At 45.1% G+C, this 24555-nt stretch overlaps 1 protein-coding gene across 3 annotated transcripts in view; it reads right to left on the bottom strand.

The window, feature by feature from the left end:
- The window catches only part of ATP6V1C1 (ATPase H+ transporting V1 subunit C1), a 163582-nt gene that overhangs the window by 113421 nt on the left and 25606 nt on the right, over positions 1 to 24555 (bottom strand). The gene's annotated exons all lie outside the window — the stretch shown is intronic.

Genomic DNA, 24555 nt, shown 5'->3' with positions numbered 1-24555 from the left:
TTCCCAACATTCTGTTTGCTTTTTTGACTGCCGCAGCACACTGAACCGACGATTTCAATGTGTTATCCACTATGACACCTAGATCTCTTTCTTGGGTTGTAGCACCTAATATGGAACCCAACATCGTGTAATTATAGCATGGGTTATTTTTCCCTATATGCATCACCTTGCACTTATCCACATTAAATTTCATCTGCCATTTGGATGCCCAATTTTCCAGTCTCACAAGGTCTTCCTGCAATTTATCACAATCTGCTTGTGATTTAACTACTCTGAACAATTTTGTGTCATCTGCAAATTTGATTATCTCACTCGTCGTATTTCTTTCCAGATCATTTATAAATATATTGAACAGTAAGGGTCCCAATACAGATCCCTGAGGCACTCCACTGTCCACTCCCTTCCACTGAGAAAATTGCCCATTTAATCCTACTCTCTGTTTCCTGTCTTTTAGCCAGTTTGCAATCCACGAAAGGACCTCGCCACCTATCCCATGACTTTTTACTTTTCCTAGAAGCCTCTCATGAGGAGCTTTGTCAAACGCCTTCTGAAAATCCAAGTATACTATATCTACCGGTTCACCTTTATCCACATGTTTATTAACTCCTTCAAAAAAGTGAAGCAGATTTGTGAGGCAAGACTTGCCCTGGGTAAAGCCATGCTGACTTTGTTCCATTAAACCATGTCTTTCTATATGTTCTGTGATTTTGATGTTTAGAACACTTTCCACTATTTTTCCTGGCACTGAAGTCAGGCTAACCGGTCTGTAGTTTCCCGGATCGCCCCTGGAGCCCTTTTTAAATATTGGGGTTACAGTAAGCTCCCTAAATAAATATTCAGCTTGCACTTTCTTAAAACAGAGAAAAGCTGTTCTCAGAGGACAGCAGCGTTAGTCCTCACACATGGGTGACATCATATGGAGCCCCAATGCGAAAAACTTATGTCAAAGTTCTAGTGACTATGCCCACTGAGCATGCCCTTTACCTGGCGCCCACGTGGGGTCCCTCTCCAGTCTTGTAACAGAATTATAATAAAATTAAAATAAAAAAATAGGAGAAAGCCAGCTCTGTGGGGAGGGAGCAGGTTTTGAGAGGACTAACATCCTGGTGTCCTCTGAGTCAACACATGGGTGAATGCCTAGCTACAGGTAGCTCCCCAACACAAAAGGGGACCAACAGACACCCAACCAGGTGACAATGGGCACAACAATAACAGTGCTGTTGGTAACAGAGAGAGGGGGGGGGGGGGAGCCAAACAATGGGCCCTAAGTGAGGAGAGATGGGATCTACACCTCAAACAGGTTCCGAAGGGCAGACTGGCCTACTGTTGTGTCAGCCATCCCTATCCAGACAATAGTGAGAATTGAAAAAGTGTAGAGAAAACTCTACGTCGCAACTTTGTAGACCTCCTCTACGAGAACTGCTCGCAAGTGGGCCACCAATACTGAAAGAATGAGCCTTGATATGACCTTCAAAATGTTGTCCTGCCTGGACATAAGAGAAAGATTCAATCTGCTAGCCAACTGGATAGTGTCTGTTTGGCAATGGCAACACCCAAGCTATTCATATCAAAATAAATAAAAAGTTAGGTGGACTGTCTATGGGCTTCTGTCCACTCCAGATAGTAGGCTAAAGCTCACTTGCAGACCAAACTGTGCAGTGCTCATTCGCCTTGGTGCAAATGGGAACTGGGAAAGAATGTTGGTAGGATGACTGACTGATTAAGTTGGAAGTCCGTTACCACCTTAAGCAGGAACTTAGGGTGCATATACAAGACCACCCTGTCATGATAAAACTTAGCGTAAGGTGGATAAGTCACTAAGGCCTAGAGCTTGCTGACCCTGCTGCTGAGGTGACCACCACCAAAAATATGCCCTTCCAGGTCAGGTACTTCAGGTCACAGGTGTGCAGCGGCTCAAAAGAGCTTTCATCAGCTGACTAACACCACGTTGAGGTCCCAAGTCATAGCGGAAGGTCTTAGGGGAGGCTTTAATTGAAGCAGGCCCCACATGAATCATACAACGTTAAGCTATACAGAGATGAGCGTACCATCTGTACCTTGGTAATATGCGCCATTTGCACCAAGATTTGCATTTGCCTTTAAGCCAGCTTCCAATAGGTATAGAAGGTAATCAAGCAGTTTTTGTGTGGGGCAGGAGAATGGATCCAGGCCCTTCTACTCACACCACATGGAAAACCTCCAACACTTTAGTTCACAGAACTTTCTAGTGGAAGGCTTTCTAGAAGCCACCAGGACCCGAGACACATCCTCTGAAAGATCAAGTGGCTGCAGGATTAACCTCTCAAAATTGCAGGCTATGAGCAACTGGGCCTGGAGGTTGGGATGTGGCAGCCTGCCTTGATTGCATGATGAGATATTGGGAAGTCCCGACACTGATTGGTCTCCAGATGGACAACTCCTATAGAAGTAGAAACCAGACCCATCTTGGCCAATGAGGGGCTATGAGGATCATAGTCCCCTTGCCCTCGCAAAGCTTCAAGAGTGTCTTTGGAGTCTTTGCCACTAAGGGAATCGGAGGATATATGTACAGAAGACCCTTGACCCAGTTGTGGGCAAGGGTGTCCGAGGCTGGTTTGCCATCTGCACTATACAGGGAGCAGAAACTTAGGGACATCCCTGTTGCAAGGGGTGGAATAAACGATTTGCTACCCCCTGGTCCAGAAATCACTTGTGGTGTCAGAAGACTCGACTCAGCCTGTCCACCACCACGTTCTCTGACCCAGCCAGGTACATGGCCCTGAAAACTATCCCTTGGGACAGTGCCCATGACCAGATCTGAACCACTTCCTGACACAGGAGGTACAATCCCATGCCTCCCCGATTGTTGACATACCACATGGCTACCTGGTTGTCTGCTTGGATCAGAACAACTTTGTTGGACAGCTGATCTCTGAAAGTCTAAAGCACATACCTGATTGCATGAAGCTCCAGGAAGTTGATTTGACAAAAGCATTCCTGAGCAGACCAAAGACCCTTTGTTGTTACAAGTGGAGACCCGTATCCATAAGTGGACTGTAAGGAGTATTATTGATTTCTGCTGCATTATATGACCACTGTGATGGTTTAATCCAGGAGCTATTAGATATATTGTATTCACGAGAATATGACTGTACAAGCAATAAGATCTAATATTGTTGCGGATCAGACAGACATTAATATCTGCACAATAATCAAGAGTCCATGAATATACAATTAAGCCCCTGAGGCAGCCGTAGTACACGGCGAAACTCGGCCAGAGTTGGGCTATATCATTCTTTTACATCTCCACTTCAATAAAGGAACTGAAAAAGACTAAAGGCACCTATCTCTTTTGTTTTTCTACCAGGACAACGAGTCCTGGAGAGACAGAGTGACTCGGATGCAATCCTGGAGGCTCTGAGTGGCCTGGCACCACTGTAACCTTGGGGTACATTGGGCTATGCACATGTGTTAACTTGCCAAGGGAATGATATGGACAGTTGCAGCTATATGACCCAACAGCCTCACCATATGCCAAGCTGCCACCTGCTGGCTCTGATGGACTTCTTTCATGATGGTAATCAAGGTGACGGCCCTTTAGCGAGGCAGGAAAGCCTTGGCCTGAGCCGTGTCTAGCAGGGCTCCTATGAAGTTCAATTGAAGTGACAAGCTGAGACGGGACTTTGGGTAGTTGAGCAAGAACCCTAGTGACTCCAACACCCGGATGGTGAAGCGCATGGACCTGGCGGCCCCTGCCTGAGACGTGCTCTTGACCAGATCGTCCAGATAAGGGAAAACATATATTCCCAGGCTGTGGAGGTGCACCACCACCATGGTCAGGCATTTTGTGAAAACCCGTGGAGCTGACACTAGCTCGAATGGCAACACCCAATACCGGAAGTGCTGTTTTCACACCACAAATCGGAGATATTTCCTGTGACTGGGGAAGATCTTGATATGAGTGCATGTGTCCTTTAGAGTGAGGGAGCAAAGCCAGTCCCCTTTTTGCAAAAAGGGGGATCAAGGTGCCCAGGGAAACCATCGTGAACTTTTATTTTCTTAAAAGATTGTTCAAGGCCCTCAGGTCTAGGATGAGACTCTCTGGAGTCAGGAAGTACCTGGAGTAAAATCCCCACCCTCTTTGCCCTGGTGGTATGGGCTCGACCACTCTAGAAGTTAAGAGGGAGGAGAGTTCCGCTAATAGTACCTCCTGATGCACTACCAGCACCCAAAACGGGCACAGAGGGCAATTTGGTGAGATACCGAACAGATTCCATTGGTACCCTTGGACAGATGATAGACAAAACCCACTGGTCAGAGGTTATACTGGGACACTGGTACGCAAAGAACGGCAGCCTGCCCCCAAGCAGAGGGTCTAAGGTCCTGGGTACGGGTGACTGACCCAGTCAAAACTCCATTTGGGGTTGACAGAGGAGTCAGCTGGGGCTTGGGGGCTCTCTGCTGCCTAGGATGGCCACGGGAGCCCTGATGGAGTTGAAGGAAGCAAGGGGGCAGAGGATAGTACAACCTTTGGCAAAAGAAAGACTTCCGTGGCTCCTGTCTCGCCAGTCTCCTAGAAAAGGAGGTCAGGTCCAGAGTGCTGACAGTTGTTTGAGGGTTTCATGGTGGTCCCAAAGATAGGACCCTATCACCAAAGAGATTCTCCACAATACACGGCATGTTAGCAAGTCATTCCTGTACCTCTGGTCAGAGATCTGAGGGCCGCAGCCATGTCATTTTGTAGGCGCCAATTCCCACTGCAGAGACTCTCAATGCTGTCTCAAAAGCATCAAAGGCTGCACAGACCTCATGTTTTCTGCACTCCAGGCCCTTATGTGCCAGCGATATGCAGGTGTCCTACTGCTATTGAGGTAGCTGCTTGGCCACCTCCTGCACCTGCTTCCAGATATCCCACGAGTATTGGCTCCTATAGAGCTGGAAGGCAGCAATGCAGGCAATGAGTATGGCGCCTTGAAATACCTTCCACCCGAGAGCATCCATCGCTCTATGGAGCTTCCCTGGGGGTGCCCAAAAAAGAGAAATGAGGGCTTGGCCCTTGAGGGCAATTTCGACCACCAACAAATGGTGGGGCAGCTGACGCTTATCAAATACAGCAGCCTTCTGGACGAAATAGATCCTGTCTGCTTTCTGATTAATGGGAGTCATTGGGGGGGGGGGGGGGTTCCTATATCCTCAGCAGCAGCACCACCTTAAGGAACTCATGTACCCGGACCGCACTGATCTCCTTAGAAGGCTCCATGAACTGAAGAATCACAAGCATTTGTGCATGGAATCTTCCTCCATTAATAACTGAAAAGGGATGGCTTCCACCATTACCACCACCCTCATAAAACCTATGAAGGTCAAGTCCTCAAGTGAAGATTTCCTTCGTTCCTCTGGAGGACAAGGGTCTGAAGGGAGACCCTCAGAGCCCTCTGAAACTTCATCCCCCCAAAGATCATAAGATTCCTCATCCTCACTGTAAGACACAGTGGATGGGTCCCTAGGTGCTCAGCCTTCGTTCAGAGGTGCAAGTGCCAGTAAAACTGGACGGGGGAAAACAGGCCTCTGTCTCCCTACTGGCTTCAGTGGAGCTTCCTTGGAGAAGGAACCAGCAACAACCACCTTAACAGTAGGGGGAAACCTCGATGCCCCGCTGGGTACTGATGCTGTCCCGAAAACAAACACCTGCTGGGTCAGTAAAGCATAGATGAGCATGTTGAGCTTCTCCAGAAGTAGTACGAGGACAGGCAGTACCAGGTCCGGTGCCACAGGACCAAAGCCCTGCAGCGCCCACTCCACCGCCAGCTGGACTCTATGCTTCAGTTCCTCAAACATTGCTGACAGGAGGGGTAGCCACCAGATCCTCTTTGGACCCTTGAGGTGGATCGGTGATTGGCATCAGGACCGGTGGAGACCATTGCAGACCACCAGCTGCAATGCCTCCCTTGCCACGGACACCACTGGCATTGCCAAAACCATATGTGGTCATGTCAGGCAAACCAAAAGGGGAATGAACCAAAAATGAAGGCGGTGGGGTGTCAATGGCTGGCAGGCACAGATGAGTCATTGCCACGGGGAATTGACTGTGAAAGGAAACTTACCTGAATCACCAAAAACCCTGACTAGGAGATACTACGGGAAGGCACCGAGAGGACCTGGTGATGAAATGATGAGGGGGGAAAAAAAAAACCCAAACCATAAAAATGCGAGAAAAGAGGAAAGTTTTCCACAAAGCCAAAAAATAGCTAAAGTGAGCTCACTCACACCACGAGGCTTACAGCACCGCAGAAAAAGAGAATGGATAGGGACCCCACATGGACACATGGTATAGGGCATGCTCGGTTTGCCTAGTCAAACGTCTAGAAATTTTGACATAAGTTTTCTGCATCAGGGCTCCATCTGATGATATCACCTATGTGTGAGGACTACCATTCTGCTTGTCCTCAGAGAATATTAAATGCTACAGAGCATCAGTTATCCTAATTTTCATCAATCTACGGCAAAAATGATTTGGGGGTGAACTACACTAATATATAAACTTTACAGATCACACTGATGAAGTATATTGTATTGCAGTTCAGGCAAATGAGCATTTAACCACAAATACATAATGAAACCTGAAACGGAGGAAGTATCGGAAGACTTAAGCACAGTAGCATTAGAACAGGATGTTACGTTGCAATTCATATTCATTTCAGGTAAAAAGAAAAAAGAAAGCAATGGACTAGAATGTATGGGCTGCAGAAGGCAATTCTGTGTCACTGCGCAGGGAAATTGAAACTGCGTACCTGCCACAGCTGTGCTCTGAAGACAGCAGATCAACACGTTACACCTAATGAGCAGAACTTTCCTCCCCCCCCCCCCCTCACCTTTCTGGTAAAGATTAGTGAAATCTTTACTGAAAATCAGTAGGACTTTCCACATACACTTGTCCATGCAACCGATTAAGTTTGTTTAGCTATGTTTTAAGAAACCAAAAGACCAGATTTTAAAAATCCAGCGCATGTCGAAACAGGCAGATACGTGCGTGGCCACACACATATCTGCCCGTAAGTGCAGAAGAACGGGTTTGAAAAAAAGGGGTAGGCCAGGACAGCGCCATTAGGCCCTACCCCGCTGAAGCACGTGATGGCAGCCAACCGGCGATCAACCTGCTTCTGCTCCAGAGACCAGGTAAGTTTAAAAAAAAAAAAAGTTAGTTAGCGGGATTTTAGGAGTTGGGGCGGATAGGGGAAAAAAGGAAACAGGTTAGGTAGGGGGTTTAGAAAGCTCCCTCCCAGTCTCTTTTATTGGAGCAGACTGGGAGGGAACTGGGAAGAGGCCTAGTCCGTCGCCATGCACATGATGGAAAATTACCCCTCCTTACGCGCGCGAGTTGGCATTCGCACCCACCGATATAAAATCGGGCATGCATGTGTGTGCGGGTAGCAGATGTTATAATATGCACTTTGGCGCGCGCATGCTATAAAATCAGTGTGTCCGGCTATGGGACTCCCGCACACAGGTCTTAAAAATCTACCTTAAAGAAAGAGATCAAGTCCCAAATGGGTTTGTTTGACTGGTAGATCTGCTGTTTTCAGAGAACTCTTGATATAGGTATGCAGTAATGCTTCCTCTTACAAGCAAATCATCACACAGGTGGGGCTCCCTAGATAACTGCAATGGAGAGGGTCTGGAGCATAGCACAGTGGCCTTTTCTAGCCACCTCTTCCTTAACTTCCAAAAAGAGATCATCTCCATTGCAAGGCACATCTGCAAGTCTTTCCTGGACATCTTATCTGAGGTCCAATGCCTGCAACCATGAGAGTTTGCGAGCACCAATACCTACTGTTATAACAATACCTACATGTTATAACAGTTCGATATAATTATGTTAGATGTAAAACGCCTTCCCAGGCGTCTGTTTGCGTTACACTGTGAACCGATGTGATATCACTTGATGAATGTCGGTATATAAAATTTTAAATAAATAAATAAATAAATACATACTGCAAAGACCCTCACTGACTTTTCAAAAATATCATAGGATGGATGGGCCACGTGTTTCCCACACTCCATTCTCTTGATTACTAGTTACTCTAGGGCGTCACGTGACTGAGGGATATGCTCCAATATACCCTTCACCTCTTTCAGTATTTTTCACATATAGTAACCCATGAAGAAATAGGATGCTATGCAGGCATCAAGCTCCCAATAAAGTCAAGGGTATGAGAGCCTTCCCTGAGGGTACAGAAGACTGGGTTCTAAATCTCTTGATCTTTTTGAGAGTAGATTCAACTATTATTGACTACTATTTCTTGAATCTGGGAACCATTAAGATATAATATATTGCAGGAGTGGCCATTCTGGTCCTCGAGAGCCTTAAACTGGCCAGGTTTTCAAGATATCCACAATGAAAATTCATAAGACAAATCTGCATACAATTCAGGCTGTGCATGCAAAAGTATTTCATACATAATCATTTTAAGAAAATAATTTGTTTTATTTACAATTTTTATATTACGCAACATCCAATGACATTCTTCAGTGTGAAAATTAGTGTTTTTTTATATTTATTGATCACCTACATGCCAAAGTTCTAAGCGATTCACATTATAAAATATACATAAAATTATAAAGTACAATATAAAACTAAGCTAAAATAAGCGAATCTAAATAATTAAAATTCATCTAATATAAACAACTGCAGAAGAAAAAAAAATCAGAGTAAAAACACAGCTTCACAATAAAAGTTCAGCTGAGATTTAAAAGATTTAGTACAGTCTAACAAGCATAAATTTCAGGAAAAGTATTCCAGAGCATTGGGGGGGGGGGGGGGGGGGGGCAGCGATGGAATAAGAGTAATCCCAGGTTTCACCTTGCTGGACAGATTGCAGAGTCCTGGTTGGTTTATATGTTTTCAGCATAGCACTTGCCCATGGAAAAGAGTTGAGATGTAACAACATGTGGACCAACAGAACTATTTTATATTTTATCTGGGTATGAATGGGGAGCCAATGAAGATCAAACAGACCTGAGTTATGTTCACACCAAGTACTCCCTAAAATCAGTCACGTCACTGAATTGTGGATATTCTGAAAACCTGGCCTGCTTGGAACTCTCCAGGACCAGAGTTGGCCACCCCTGATATATCGCATCCACCTTTAGTCACTGGTGACACAAAGAGGGAGTTCTCCTATATTCTCATGGATGGGCACTACCACAATTTGCTTTTGTAAGAGGGGAGGAGGGATCCACTGATTAGATTTCTGCCCTGGAGGAGATCTAAGATGGCGCTGAGCTCCCACCAGCTGGTTGTTGAAAATCGCCTTCAAGAAATGCCTCATACCAAAAGAAAGGGGAGGATTAGAGAAGGTTCTTCGGCCTCTCAGAATCCCCCCCTAGTTCAAACCACCATTGCAGGGTTTTACTCACTGGCAGAAGGGAGAACCCCAGAGTATCCCGCTGAAGCAATTTGCGGAGAGCAGACGCCTCTGCTTATGGAAGAAACAACTTTTAGTCCCGGGGCACAGACGACCCCCTCCCCTCCAGCAAATGCTGCAGCAGCTGACCCGGAATCACTTCAGAGACGGATGTAATTTATTGAAGTGAGTACCTCCGAGGAGGGCCAGGCTGGGAATATCAAGGGTGCTGCTTTGGAGGGGGGAATGTTAACTTCTACCCTGACGAGGGGAGGGCCGAACATCAAGGGTGAGCAACCCATTGGGGGGGTACAGGTACCACCCGGAAAGAATCATCGCAGGGACCAGCAGTCCAAGTGGATCCAAATATTTTGATGCAATTACTAACTTTTTCTCTTCCAAAACTGTTAGAGAAACCAAATATAATAACTTTAGATTCTCTGAGGTTTGCAATCTCTAATCTGCAAAAGTTTGATTGTGAACTTAACTGAGGCATTAACACAGGTGCAATTTAATAACCTGATGCCTATAGTTACAACACATACAGAAAAGTTGGAACAAGTGGAAATGAACCTCGAGCAAGTAAAATCTGTTCAAATGATGCTGAATAGAAGAATTAAGACCTTAGAAAATGAAGCAAGATACCTCAATTTAAGAGTATTGAACTTCCCAAAATGTAAAATGATATCGCCTAAAGAGCAATTCAAGCATTATTTGAAGGAAGTTCTATTGATCTCTATGAAAGAACAACCTCCGCTGACAAAAGTCTATTTTTTTTACCTGGATTTAAAGTGGAGTCTGAAAAGCAACAGGATATTAAGGAAAGCACCTTAAATATAACTGAGTTATTGGAGACTTCATTCGAATCTCAAGTAGAAGGAAGGGGCATGTTACTTGTAAATTTTGTGTTACCCTTAGATAGGGATAACATAATGAAAACATTTCTTCAAAAGAGAACCTCCCCATACTTGGGACAGAGAATATGGGTATACACAGACATGGCCAAAGAGACACAGAGAAGAAGAGAAAAGTTCCTGGGTCTAGCTGTTCAAGCGAGACAGATGGGGGCACAAATAATAATGCATTTCCCATGTAAATGTGTCAGGAAAGTAGAAGAAGGAGTTAGATATGATTTTTATGATCCAGTACAACTTGAAAAATATTTGGAATCACACCAAAAGGACTCTAGAACCCAGATGATAATAGATCGTCAGTTAGATATATATAATCTGCCTTACTCCCTTAAAATTTCCTTGAGGTATTATGTTAAATATCTGCTCAGATGTATTCTTATATCTCCCCACTACTTAAGTAACTAAGGTAGAGGATTCCAAAATATTTGAAAAGGAAATTGTATGAGTAGAATTGTGTGTAATTGTATCTACCTAAAAAAAAAAAGATTTCTGCCCTGGACTCATCATCCTTCTTTAAACCAAAGGGAATTGTTTCCACCATTCTTTTCACAAAAATCAGCAAACACTTTCCTTTCTTGTGAAAGAGAAGAGTCTGAAGGGAGGCCTGTAGACTCCTCATAATCAGCGTAGTCCTCAGATCTATAGGTGAGCATAGGGTGACTGTTGAATCGGTGGTGCACCAGAAAATTTGCTGCAGCCATGTGCCTTAGAAAACAGTACACTCGCCTGTGAGCCTTTATTGCAAAAAGCCCAATTTTATGCTCACAGCAATTCAAATCTTAGAGGGATCATTACCTAATCCCTTAACATAATCAACTAATCTACTAACAACAACTACAATAAAATATGTAAACAAAAAAATATTTTTGCCCAAACATTCAAAACCGCTTTCTCACGCAAACGAAATTAATAAAGAGTAAACTTCTCTTCCATTTCTATTTTAAACAGAGGACCATAATGCCGTAAAGGCCAGTGATAAGTATTCTCACAGCAAGAATTCAAGTCACACAAGACCTGGACCTTTAAAATACAGACAAACCCTCACCAAAAATAAAATAGAAATGTGCCAACAAAAAACTATACTGGAAACCACAAGCCAAACTGTATTATGCAGTACAACAGAAAAACAGAAATATCATGCCTCTCAAAACATCAAGCAATAAAATCAAAAGATATAAATCATTCATAATATTAAACCATACTAATAAAAAGAATAAATGTCAAACACAGCCAACAAACATCCAAAATTTAAAAAAAAAAAAAAACTGCATAAATGTTTTCTAATATATACCAAATACCAATAAAATATTTAAAAACATCTGATGGATAAAACATCCAATAATAAAAAAAAATGTTCTAATATTTCCTAAAAAAAATAAAAATAAGAATTTCAAATACAATAGAAATATCAAATTACATCCAATAATTAAAGCTGATAAGGATTAAAAAACACTCTCTCAGTCTTCTTACCTGGGATCTTTTGATTTCCAGTCACCCTGAGATTATCGTGGATAGAGGAGGAAGGGCTGTACAAACTATCTTCTGTCTCTCTCACTCACTCACAAATACATACTAACAAATTCATTCTTTCACACACCCTCTCTCTCTCTCATACACAGGCTCTCTCTTCCTCACACACAGATTTTGTGTGTGTGTGTGCCTGTGAGAGCCTGTGTGTGACACATAGGCTCACAGGCATGCGCGCTCACACACGCACACAGCCTGCTACATGTATACACAACCATAGGCTCACACATGGCCTCCTCTTTGCTTCAGGCATGCTGGGATGGGCTCCACTACAGCCCCACCGGCCTGCTCCTCTTTTTGGGTCGTGGTGTGATGGGCTCTATCATGACCCCACCGGGCTTCCTCTACTCGGGGAAGGGGGGAAGCTGTGTGCACCCACTTGCAGCTAAGAGGAAACAGCAGTAGTGCATCACAACTCTTATTTTTCCAGGGGCGGAGGGAGAGTCATAGCTTCCCAAACTCATGGTGCCTGTGCACCACTTTTTACTATGGACTCTATGCCCATGAGTGTACCTCCAGGAGCACTAAGACTGAGCCAGAACCATAGTTTGGCAGTTCAGTCCAAGTTTGCATCCAGTTAGAAGACAAGACCTCAGTGATGGTATCGGTCTGCTGGTGTCTAGACCTTGATGCACTTCTGTGCCTTGGGGAGGCTTTCCCCCAACAATGCACTACAAATTTACATTGGTGCAGCAATTCTTGATGCTGTTTCTCTAGAAACCGGCTTTGGGGTTCTTTTATGACAGCCTCAAGCAAAAGCTGGACCTTCATTTACAAGGCTACTGACTGACTATCAATGCTCAGCACTTACAGCCTGGATCTTCTTCTCCAACTACTCCTCAAAAATTGCTGATGCCAATACAGCACAGGAAGAAGTGGTCACATCTTCCTCAGTTCCTTGAGGAAGGCTGGTGGTTGACATCTGCGTACTTGAAAGCTCTTGCAATTCCTGAGATGGATATGAGGGTGAGTATCCCTCTCTATACAAACACTTCAGGGGATTTAGAACCACAGCCAGAATCTCCCTGCTCCTAGAATCACACTTCAAACAAGACGAACACTGAGGCTCATTAAAAAGCTGCTCCCGAGCTGCAGATGAGCGATTTCAAGGCCTCTGGCCACTGCTGGAAGCCAGTGTGGGCCAAAGCGCATGTTGTGTTTCAAGTCCTGCCTCATCACTCACCAAGCAGCCAAAGTGCCTGCTGTTGCAAATGCATTTGAAGCAGGCCTTGTCCACAGAAGGACTTCCCAGCATGGTCCCTGGTCCTGCACAAAAGCAGAAGTGCAATGCTGCAGAGCACAGGAGCCTTGGTAAGCATGCTGCTGAAGGAGAGAGATGCCTGAAGCTACCCAGTATGGATGAATGCTGTTGCAGAGGGTGAGAGAATATGCTTGTTTTTTTGTCCTGGTTTCTGTCCACCATAATAAACTCTGATATTTACCTGGAGAAATTAGTCTCTTTTTAAAATGATTTTCTCCTGTTTTTGTTCTTTTCAGAACCCCGATAAATTACCAGGAAAAATAAAGAACACTAAAACCCAAAAATGAAGGTCCCTACTTACCCATCATAAAATCTTCTAATTGTAAAAGAATGAATTTTTCTAAAGCCTTTGCAATTGTTTGGAGATTAGAAATAGAGGATTAGTTGGCACTCTCAGATACAGGGAGTGATTTTTTGAGCACGGGCCACATCACAGACTGCTTTAAAAGATCAGGTACAGTCCCCTTGGCCCTGGAAGCATTTACTAACTTAGTAACTCTCTCAATAAAAACAAGGCCCAAACTATAGAGCCCCCAAAAAGGACAAGGGACAAGATGGCGAACAAAGGAGACTTCAACTGCACCTACAACAGTTGCAACTTAATTCTTTGAGACCTCTGAACATCTGTCCCAAACCACATGTGGGTGTGCTAATATGGAAACTGGCCCCAAATGCCAAGCACCCCTAGTTCAGACTGCAAAAGTCAGCAAAACCTTCACAATCAAATTTTTTGAGCATAAGATGATCCAGAAGATGGCTCAAAGAGTGGATTAATCATCTCAAACTTAAGAGACCAATTAAGCAAGCCTCGGAGTCCCTGTACATAAAACTCTTTACATGCTCTCTCAAACTCACGTTTATAATTGGCCCGACTAACTTGATATTCAAGCCTGAGTTGAACAGTATGAGCCTTTCACCATCTCTGCACTACCATAGGCATTTCCCATTAAGACTGATCTATGAAAGGGGCCACAAATTGAATAATGGAAGAAGGTGCAGACTCTAAAGGATCTGCAAGTGCTGACAAATAATCAAAGCCAAGTCTGATCTGAACAGCTTTCTACATACAGGAAGTGCAGTTACAACACAGCTGGATTCCTTAAAATAACAAAACGGACTGTGTTTGGGCAATTTTACTTCCTCAGATGGTCTGTCTCCATTATGCCCTAAAATATTGTATCTAATATTTTTATACGTCTTTTGAATAAATAATTGCACACCTTTAATATTGAACTAAATAATAAAGTGACTAATACTGAACTAAATTTTAAAAAGTGACTAAAAAAAAACTCAAACACTGCATTCCAGTACTTTTATCCACATATTGTGGAGATGTTCCCAAGTGCAGAAGGGCAGAGCATGAAGCAATATGTGTAGCTTTTATTATACAAAACTATGTGAATTGTTTTATTCCAAAAAATTAAACAGAGAAACAGGAAAATCTCTTGGATAATTTTTCAATTGGCAATAATTATAGCAAAGAGTAAATTTTCAAAGCTGTTACGTGTGAAAAATTAGTATATATATATTTGCAGAAGTAGTCCATATTTGTACATCACCAGTTTACTGATACCTCCAATAGTTCACAGAAACCCTCCTAGTACTTCACCCTGAACTCCCCGTTCACCAGACTTCCTACCCAAAAACAGCAGACAAAAGATGAGTCTGATATCAATTATGCAAGATAATTAGCAGATGTAAAAATTGCATGAACAAGTTACCCAATGTATTCATGTAGAACTAAGAACTTAAGATTTGCTATTCTGGGTCAGACCAAAAGGTCCGTCAAGCCCAGTATCCTGTTTCCAACAGTACCCAGTCCAAGTCACAAGTACCTGGCAGGCTCCCAAAAGGTAGCAGAGTTGCTTACCTGAAACAGCGGTTCTCCTAGGACAGCAGGATGTTAGTCCTCACAAGTGGGTGGAAAGCTTTTGTCAAAGCCTGCTGTCGGCTCCAGGTAGAAGGCTAAGGCTCTCTTGCAATCCAAACTGTGCAGATCCCATTCGCCCTGGTTCGAATGAGGCTTTGGAAAAAACGCTGGGTAGTATGATTGAATGGTTTAGATGGAAATCCATCACCACCTTAGGCAAGAACTTAGGGTGTGTGCGGAGGACCACTATCATGGAAGAACTTCATGAAAGGTCTGAAATTTGCTGACCCTGCGCACCGATGTGACAACCGCCAAGATGACGACCTTCCAGGTCAGGTACTTCAGGTCACAGGAGTGCAAAGGCTAAAAAGGGAGCCATCATAAGCTGGGACAAGACCACATTGAGGTCCCAGGACACAGCAGGGGAGGCTTCAGCTGAAACAGAGCACTCATAAAAGTGCCCCACTATGGGCTGTATTGAAATGGGTGAACCTACCACCCCTTGGTGGTAGGCCCCAGTAGCACCTGGACAGAGTTGATCTTTAGGCCAGCTTCCAAGAGGTGCAGGAGGTAATCAAATAGCTTCGGTGTGGAGCAAGTGAACGGATCCAAGCCGTGGCACTCACACCAAACAGGAAATCTTCACCACTTCAAGCCATAAGATTTCCTAGTGGAAGATTTCCTGGATGCCACCAGAACCCAGGACATATCATCCGAGAGATCTAGGGTCTGCAAAATCACCCTCTCAACATCCAGGCCTGGAGGTTAGGATGGTGCAATCTGCCCTGATCCTGCATGATGAGGTCTGGGGAGGTCCCCAGACTGATCGGCTCCTGGAGGGAGAGATCCTGCAGGAGGGTGAACCAGATAGCCGCGGCCAATACAGAGTAATGAGGATCACAGTTTCCTGGTACTGTTGGAGCTTCAGAAGAGTCTTCGACATTAGCAGAAGCGGGGGATATGCATAGAGGAGGCCCATGCCCCACTGTCGGGCGAAGGCATCCGATATTGGTTTGCTGTTCTCTCTGAACAGGATGCAGAACTGATCTACCTTCCTGTTGCAAGGGGAAGCGAACAGATCCACGTCCGGAGTTCCCCAGAGATGGAAGATCCAATCCGCAACCTCCTGCTTCAGGGACCACTCATGGGGTCGGAAGGAACAATTCAGGTAGTGTACCACCACATTCTCCATCTCTGGCAGATACATGGCTCATAGCAGATTGCCCTGAGACAGAGCCCATCACCAGATCTGGACAGCCTTCTGGCAGAGGATGAAGGATCTCAGACCTCCCTGCTTGTTGACATACAATATCACCACCTGACTGTCGATCTGGATGAGGACCCCCTTGTTGGCCAGGCAATCTCGAAACACCCAAAGAGTGTATCAGATCGCATGGATTTTCAGGAAGTTTATCCGATACCTCGTTTTCTGATCAGGCCATTGATCCTGGGCGCGGAGACCCTCCACATGGGCACCCCAACCCAGGTTGGAAGCATACATGGTGAGCACAATTTGAGCAGAAGAAGCCTGGAAGGGCACCTTTATCACCAAGTTGGACAGATTCTCCCACCATGACAAGGAATCCCAGAGTGGTGGAGTAATACGGATGCATACCCTAAGATCCTGGAAGGCCTGGCACCACAGGGTCCACTGAGCCCTGCACATGTGTAGACGAGTGAAGGGAGTGATATGGACTGTTGTAGCTATGTGTCCCAACAGGCAGAGCATATGGTGCCCCAAAGCCTGGCAACTCAGAGATCACTCTTGCCAAGGACACTAGGGTGAGTGCTTGATCCAAGGGCCAAACACCCTGGCTTGAACCGTGTCAAACCTGCACCAATAAAGTCCAGTTGAGGTGACAGGACGAGCTGTGACTTCTGGTAGTTGACCAGAAAACCCAAGGCCTCCAACACCTAAATGACGTAGTGCAAGGACTGCAGCACTCCCTCCTGGGTGGTACTCTTGATAAACCAGTCGTCCAGGTAGGGAAAAATGTGCAATCATAACCACCACAGGTAGGTCCTTACAATGGCCAGGTACTTGGTGAAGACACAGGATGCAGATGCCAGGCCAAAAGGCATCACCCTGTACTGAAGTGCTTCTCATCCACCACAAAGTGAAGAAATTTCCCCTGCACTCTGGAAATCTCGATGTGGGTGTAGGCATCTTCATTCAAGGGAACAAAGTCAGTCCCCACCCCCACCTCCCTTCGCAGGAGAGGAATCAGGGTGCCCAGCGAGACCATTTTGAACTTTTCCCACTTCAAGAATTTGTTCAAGGCTCTCAGGTCCAGAATTAGCCAAAGCCCCTCTGCTCTCTTTGGAATCAGGAACTACCTGGAGTAGAACCCGCTCCCTCGTTGCTGTGGTAGGTCAGATTTGATGGCACTGGCCATTGTGAGAGTGGAGAGCTCTGTCAAGAGTACCTCCTGATTCACTGAAGGGCCCTAAAAGGGACACAAGGGAGAATCCGCAACGAATGTTGGACAAGACCCACTGGTCTGAGCTGATAGACGGCCAGTGGTCTGCAAAGAACCGCAGCCGATCTCTGGCTAGAGGGCCTCCCATCAAGGGTGCAAGTGGCTGGCTTACACTCCCTTGCAGCCAGTCAAAATCCCATGGCGGGGCTTTGCTGGGGCACCGGCTGAGTCCTAGGGACTCACTGTTGCCTCGGGCAAGCCCTGGGGCCAGCCTACTGAGACCTCGCCCTGGTCGCCAATGGGTAGTACCTGCATGGCCAGTAAAAGGGGTGCCTCAGCCCCTGCCATGAGGGCTTCTTGACCGAGGACTGCGGGTCCGAGGTGCTGGCTGAAAGATGCTGGAGGGTTTCATGATGATCCTTCAACTGTGCTATTGTCTCCTTAATCCTGTCCCCAAAGAGATTCTCTCCGGTACAGGGCAAGTCAGTGAGGTGCTAATGAAACTCTGGAGGGAGGTCTGAGGCTTAGAGCAAGGCCATGCAGCGGGCTCCAATGCCCATTGCAGCCACTCTCGTCAACATCAAGACATCGTATGTGGACCAGACTTCATGCTTATCACAATCCAAGCCTTGCTGGATTGTGATATGCTGGATTATTCCAGGTTCCTGGAATACTGGCTCATATACAACTGGTAGCAGGCAATGCGGGCCACCAGCATGGCAACCTGGAATAAAAAAAAAACAAAAAAACCTTTCCTCCTCAGGGCATCCAGAGCCCTGTATTCTCGGCCTGGGGAAGCCGAGACAAGGGTAAGAGAACACCTTGCCTTCCGTATAGCGGACTCTACCACCACGGATTGGTGCGGTAGCTGGCGGCGTTCAAACCCTGTGGTAAGCTGAATGAGATACACTGCAATGGTCTCCCTGTTCATAGGGGGTACAGAGATGGGGTGCTCCCAGAGCCAGGCAAACAATTCCTTGAAAATGTCATGGACTGGGACATCTACCACCTCCTTAGGTGCATCCACAAACTGGAGGACCTCCAGTATCTTGTGTCTGGAATCCACCTCGGTCAAGAGCTGGAAGGGGTCGGATTCCGCCATGACCCACACAAAGCCTGCAAACGTCAAGTCCTCGGGAGGGGATTTACGCATCTCCTTTGGAGGAGACGGCTGAGAGGGTAGGTCCTCGGAGTCAGCAGAAGATGACTCAGAGGACCTCAGAGATTGCCCAGGGACACTGGTGGGGGAACCCTTACTAAGCTCTTTGTGCAGGGCACAGAGGACACCATGAACACTGGAGGCCCCAAGGGCTTCAATGCCCCAGTAGAGGCTCGGGCAATGCTGGCTGTGGAGTTGGCCTCAGAAGAGGTGCCACTGGTCCCGACTGTACTCCCTCATCCGAATAATCACTCAATGGGAATAGCCTCCGGAGGCAGCGTCGGTGCCCCCCAGGACATCGAGGGCATCTGCTCCAGCATCAGTGGCAGCCCCAACGGGACCAGTGGCTCAATGCCTTGTAGGGCTCGGTCAACTGCCAACCATACTCTGCATTCTAACTCCTCCTGAAACGCCACCGAAGAAAAGACAGCTGTAGGAGGAGAAGGCGCTATCTGGTCTCCCTCAGAGCCCCGAGGGAGACAGATGTCTGGCATCAGTATCAGTGAGGGCCTCCTCAGGCCCTCAGCCTCAATGGAAAGCGGTGCCTCCTCGGCCTAGGGCCACTTCGGGGGCATCTCAACAGTCACCAGTCTTCCCGAGCTTAGTCTCGTGCGACGATGGAGACCGATGATGGTGCTTCTTCGCCTTCCCACAGTGCTTGGCCCAGTCTTTCCCTAGCACCGAGGGCGATGGTAACTATCCAGACTTGGAAAGAGAGGAAAGAGTTGTAGGCCGTCCACAGCATCCAATTTGACCTGGAGACCTGGCAGTGGAGAAGACAGCATGGCCCCGGCAGCCACCTTCCCCAAGGGCGTCGATGACCCGACACGGAGGTTGAAGGACCAGACTTCCTGGGGCCGAACAATTTCTCCATCTTATCTAGGCGCACGTGCAGCAACACTTAGGGGTCATCTGATGTCATGCAATTCCCCCAGGCACAAGACACAGACCTTGTGGGGGTCGATAATTGACATCTTCAGAGGGCACTGGGGGCAGCTGCAAAAGCCCAACACCACCATGTCAAAAAAACAAAAAAACAAAAACAAAAAACAACAGATGAGCGGTCGATCATCGGCAGTCACCGGGGAACAGCACCATCGGGGATCGACTTCAAAGAACGCAAAACTCACCGCAATGCCCATTAACTAGGGTCGGGACAACATCAAGGGACCCGGCGCAGGAAAAGACAGAGATAAGAACTCAAATGTTAAAGATGTCACCCACCTGTGAGGTCTATGATCCTGCCTGTCCTAAGAGAATAGATTCCATACTGCTTATCTCAGGGATAAGCAGTGGATTTCCCTAAGTCCACCTTAATAAGGGTTTATGGAGTTTTTCAGAAACTTGTCCAAACTTTTTTTAAAACTAGCTAAACTAACAGCTTTCATTACATCCTCCAGCAACAAATTACAGAGTTTATTTATGAGTTGAATAAAAAAAAATAGTCTTAAATGCATCATCTAGTAACTTAATTGCGAGTTGCCTAATCTTTGTACTTTTTGAAAAGGTAAAAAACCTATTTGCATTTACCCCTTCCACTCTATTCATTATTTTATAGACTTCTATTATATAGTCCCTCAGCCATCTCTGCTCATGACCTCTTTATAGCCTTCCCTCAAAGTGGAATCATTCCATCCCCTTTATCATTTTGATCACCCTTCTCTGTACCTTTTCTAATTCCGCTATATCTTTTTATTTATTTGCATGTTTTTATATTTCCCTACATCCATAGAATGTTCAGGAGGATTACAGTAAAACATTCATATAATATCATGTGACCAAAACTGCACACAATACTCTAGGTATAGTTGCAACATGAAGCAACACAGAGGCATTATGATTTTCTCTGTTTTATTCTCAAGTTCTTTCCTAATAATTCTTAGCATTCTATTTGCTTTCTTGGCCACTACAAACACTGAGCAGAGGATTTCAACCGATTATCCACATGACACAATTCTTTTTCCTGTGTGGTGACTCCGAATGTGAAACTTGCATTGCATAGCTATAACTTGGGCTGCTCTTCCCCAAGTGCTCCACTTTGCACTTGTCCACGTTAAATATCATCTGCCATTTGGATGCCCAAATCTCCCAGTCTGGCAAAGTTCTCCTGCAATTTCTCACAATTCTCTTGTGATTAACAACTTTGAATCACTCATTCCCATCATTTATAAATATGTTAAAAAAAAACAAAAAAACCCTAACCAGTGGTCTCAATACAAGTCCCTGGGGCACTCCACTATTCATCTTTTCCTATTCAGAAAACTGACCATTTAGTCCTACTCTGTTTTGTATTTTTTACCAGTTCTCAATCCACATTAAAACACTGCCTCCTATCCCATGACTTTTTTAATTTCCTTAAGAGTATCTAATGAAGAAATACTTTGTCAAAAGCTTTCCAAAAATATAGATACAACATATCAACTGGCTCACCTTCAAAAAATATGTAGCAAGTTAGTAAGGCAAGACTTCCCTTGGCTAAATCCATGCTGGCTTTGTCCCATTAAACTATGACTGTTAGTATGTTCAGGAATTTTGTTCTTTAGAATAGTTTCAACCATTTTTTCCAGCACAGACAGCAGACTCACTTATAAAATAGCAACTTCCACCCCTAACTCTAGGCCCTACCCGGGAATGCCCCAGTCCGCACCTTTTTAGTGCAGGTAAATGTGCATGTGAAACCAAAAATCCACACATAAATGTCAATATAAATTGTTAGGTAATTGTTAATTAACTATAAAAAGTAAAATTTGAATTTACTGTTCTTTTTGTGTATTGCAGTATATTTTATGGATGACAAGAAAATATAAACTGTATGTGTAAAATCCTGATTTATATTAGAGATGTGTATCGTACCAGTAATCGTATCGGGCTTCGTTATCATGGCATAGCGGGAAATTTCGTATGTCCCACGGTTCATAAATTTTTTCGGCAATTTTTCCACGAAGCGCATTACTGCGCACTACCGAAGAGTTAGTGCGCACTCCCTTGGCGGGACTGCGCACTACTGTGATCACAATAGTGCGCACTAACTCGTCGGCAGTGCGCAGTAAGCCCGTTAGTGCTCACTACTGAAAAATGTTAAAGGTTTAAAAGTAACAATTCAGAAAGATTTAGTTAGCTAGAGGTATGTTTCTGCGTCCCCACTGGCTGTCTCCACCTTGGAGAACCATAACTATAATATTATTTAATATTTAGTATCAATCACCATCTAGTAATTAATTATTGATTGACTAATATAATAAATCAATAATAAATCTAGTAGAACTCTAATGGATTTAATAAAGAGCTGATGTTTCTCCTCAAACCCCACAAAACAAAAGCAACACACAAGCAGAGAGCCCTTTATTATATAGCTTAGCTAGTGAGTAAAAGTAAGAGGGAAAATAAACGTATTGGCCAATTCAAAAATACACTTAACCAATTACCATATACATCTCATAAAAAAGGAAGCAGGATTGGAAAATTAGAAGTGTGTGCATAATGCATATATAATTCCAGGACCCCCTTTCTAAAATGCACAGGGATTGGCAAATTCAAAACATGCACTAGCATTTCATGTGCCAGTGCCTGGTAACAAAATAATATTTATTATTTTTTTATATACCGACATTTGATCTGAGATAGCACATCTGTTTACATTCAGGTACTGTAGGTATTTCCCTATCCCCAGAGGGCTTACAATTTTAAGTTTGTACCTGAGGGTAAAGTGACTTGCCCAAGGTCACAAGGAGCGACAGCAGGACTCGAACCCTGGTCTCCTGGTAGCCCACTGCTCTAACCACTAGGCTATTCCTCCTCCCTCAGTTCTAGTCACATGACTGATGACATTACTTTTTGTCAAGCTACCACCCATTCCCATTTCCCATCCCCTATATAAAAAAAAAAACAAAAAAAAAACACACACCACCTCAGTGGGAACCTTGGTAACATGAATAAATATCAAAAAGACAGCCAATAGGAATACATATTAATTCCTAAATTGACCAAAAAGTGTCAAATTAGTATAATTTTCTCTTAATGCTAACGCACTCTTAGGGGCGGATTTTAAAAGCCCTGCTCGCCTAAATCCGCCCAAAACCGGGCGGATTTAGGCGAGCAGGGCCCTGCGCGCCAGTGAGCCTATTTTACATAGGCCTACCGGCGCGCGCAAAGCCCCGGGACTTGCGTAAGTGCCGGGGTTTTCGGAGGGGGGGCGTGTCGGGGGCGGGACCGAGCGCAGCGGCGTTTTCGGGGCGTGTCGGCAGCGTTTTGGGGGTGGGTACGGGGGCGTGGCTACGGCCCGGGGCGGTCCGGGGGCGTGGCCGCGCCCTCCGTACCCGCCCCCAGGTTGCGGCCCGGCGCGCAAGAGGCCCGCTGGTGCGCGGGGATTTACGCCTCCCTCTGGGAGGCGTAAATCCCCCGACAAAGGTAAGGGGGGGGCTTAGACAGGGCCGGGTGGGTGGGTTAGGTAGGGGAAGGGAGGGGAAGGTGAGGGGAGGGAATGGGGGTAGGCTGCGCGGCTCGGCGCGCGCCGGCTATACAAAATCTATAGCCTTGCGCGCGCCGATCCAGGTTTTGAAATCCAGCGTACTTTTGTTTGCGCCTGGAGCGCCAACAAAAATAGGCCTATTCGCGGAGTATGAAAATCTACCCCTTAGGGTGCACAACCACAAAGTTAGCGCGCAGTATAGTTCCCGAGCAGACTGCGCAGTAAGTGTGCACTATGGGACATTACTATGGGACATTACTGCGGCCAATAGTAGATTGGAAGGGCTGTTGGAAAGACACAGGCAGCCCAGTTGATGGGTTCACGAACCAGAATCAAGGCAAGCAAATTTAACAATACAAACTGCAGCACCGTTAAGGGAGATAAAGTATGGCAAATCTTATGTGCCTATAGAGTCAGATCAAAGGTCCATTAAGCCCAGTATCCTGTTTACAACAGTGACCAATCCGGGTCAAGAGTACCTGGAAGGATCCCAAAAGGTAAACAGATTACATGTTGCTTATCCCACGGATAAGCAGTGTATTTCCCAAGTCCATCTTAATAGTTTATGGACTTTTCCTCAAGGAAAGCAATCTATCACAAACTTGAACAAATGGCAGATTCCACTAAGAATTTTCTTAAAGAAACTCCTGACAATTTGAGGGCCATAAAGAATGTACTATCAATCTAATAAATTGAACAAGTAAACTCAATGTTGTCTATCATCTACCAGAGAATGCTACTCATCTCTAAAATCTTTACATAAGCACATAACTGCCATACTGGGTCAGACCAAGATTCCATCAAACCAAGTATACTGTTTCCAATAATGGCCAATCCAAGTCACAAGTGCCCAGCAGGACCATAGATAGTTCCTTATGCCCAGGAATAAGCAGTGGCTTTCCTCAAGTCTAGATGGTTAATAGTTTATGGACTTTTCTTCCAGAAACTTGTCCAAACTTTTTTTAAACCCAGCTATGTTAGCTACCTTTACCACATCCTCTGGCAATGAATTCTGGAATTTAATTGTGCAATAAGTGAAAAAAGTATTTTTTCCAATTTGTTTTAAATGTGCTACATAGTAACTTCATGGAGTAACACCCTAATCTTTTTATTTCTTAGAAGATTAAACAACTGATTCACATTTACCCATTTCACACCACTCATGATTTTACAGACCTCTGTCATATCTCCCCTCAGTCATCTAGTCACTAAGCTGAAGATTCTTAACCTCTTCAGCATTTCCTCACAGGGGAATCATTCTATTCCCTTTAACATTTTGATGGCCTTCCCTGAACCTTTTCCAGTTCCATTATATCTTTTTTGGAGATGTGGAAGCCAGAACTGCATATGGTACTCTAGATCTGGTTGCACAATAGAGTGCTTGGTGACCTGAAAACAAACCTAGATGCAATAATATTTGCATGGTGCAACTACACAAAGACCCACAGAGGTACATATGAGGTAAAATTATCAAGAAAATCTATATAGTTTATAAGTGTGTCCTATGGTCTTGCATCTAAAATGTGGATTTGGTTCTCTCAGTGGTTGCAGTC

The sequence above is a fragment of the Rhinatrema bivittatum genome, chromosome 2 (genome assembly GCF_901001135.1).
Source record: "Rhinatrema bivittatum chromosome 2, aRhiBiv1.1, whole genome shotgun sequence".
In the NCBI taxonomy this organism is placed as follows: Eukaryota; Metazoa; Chordata; class Amphibia; order Gymnophiona; family Rhinatrematidae; genus Rhinatrema; species Rhinatrema bivittatum.
Note: the sequence above shows the minus strand (reverse complement) of the source record. Positions and strands in the feature narration are given on the sequence as shown.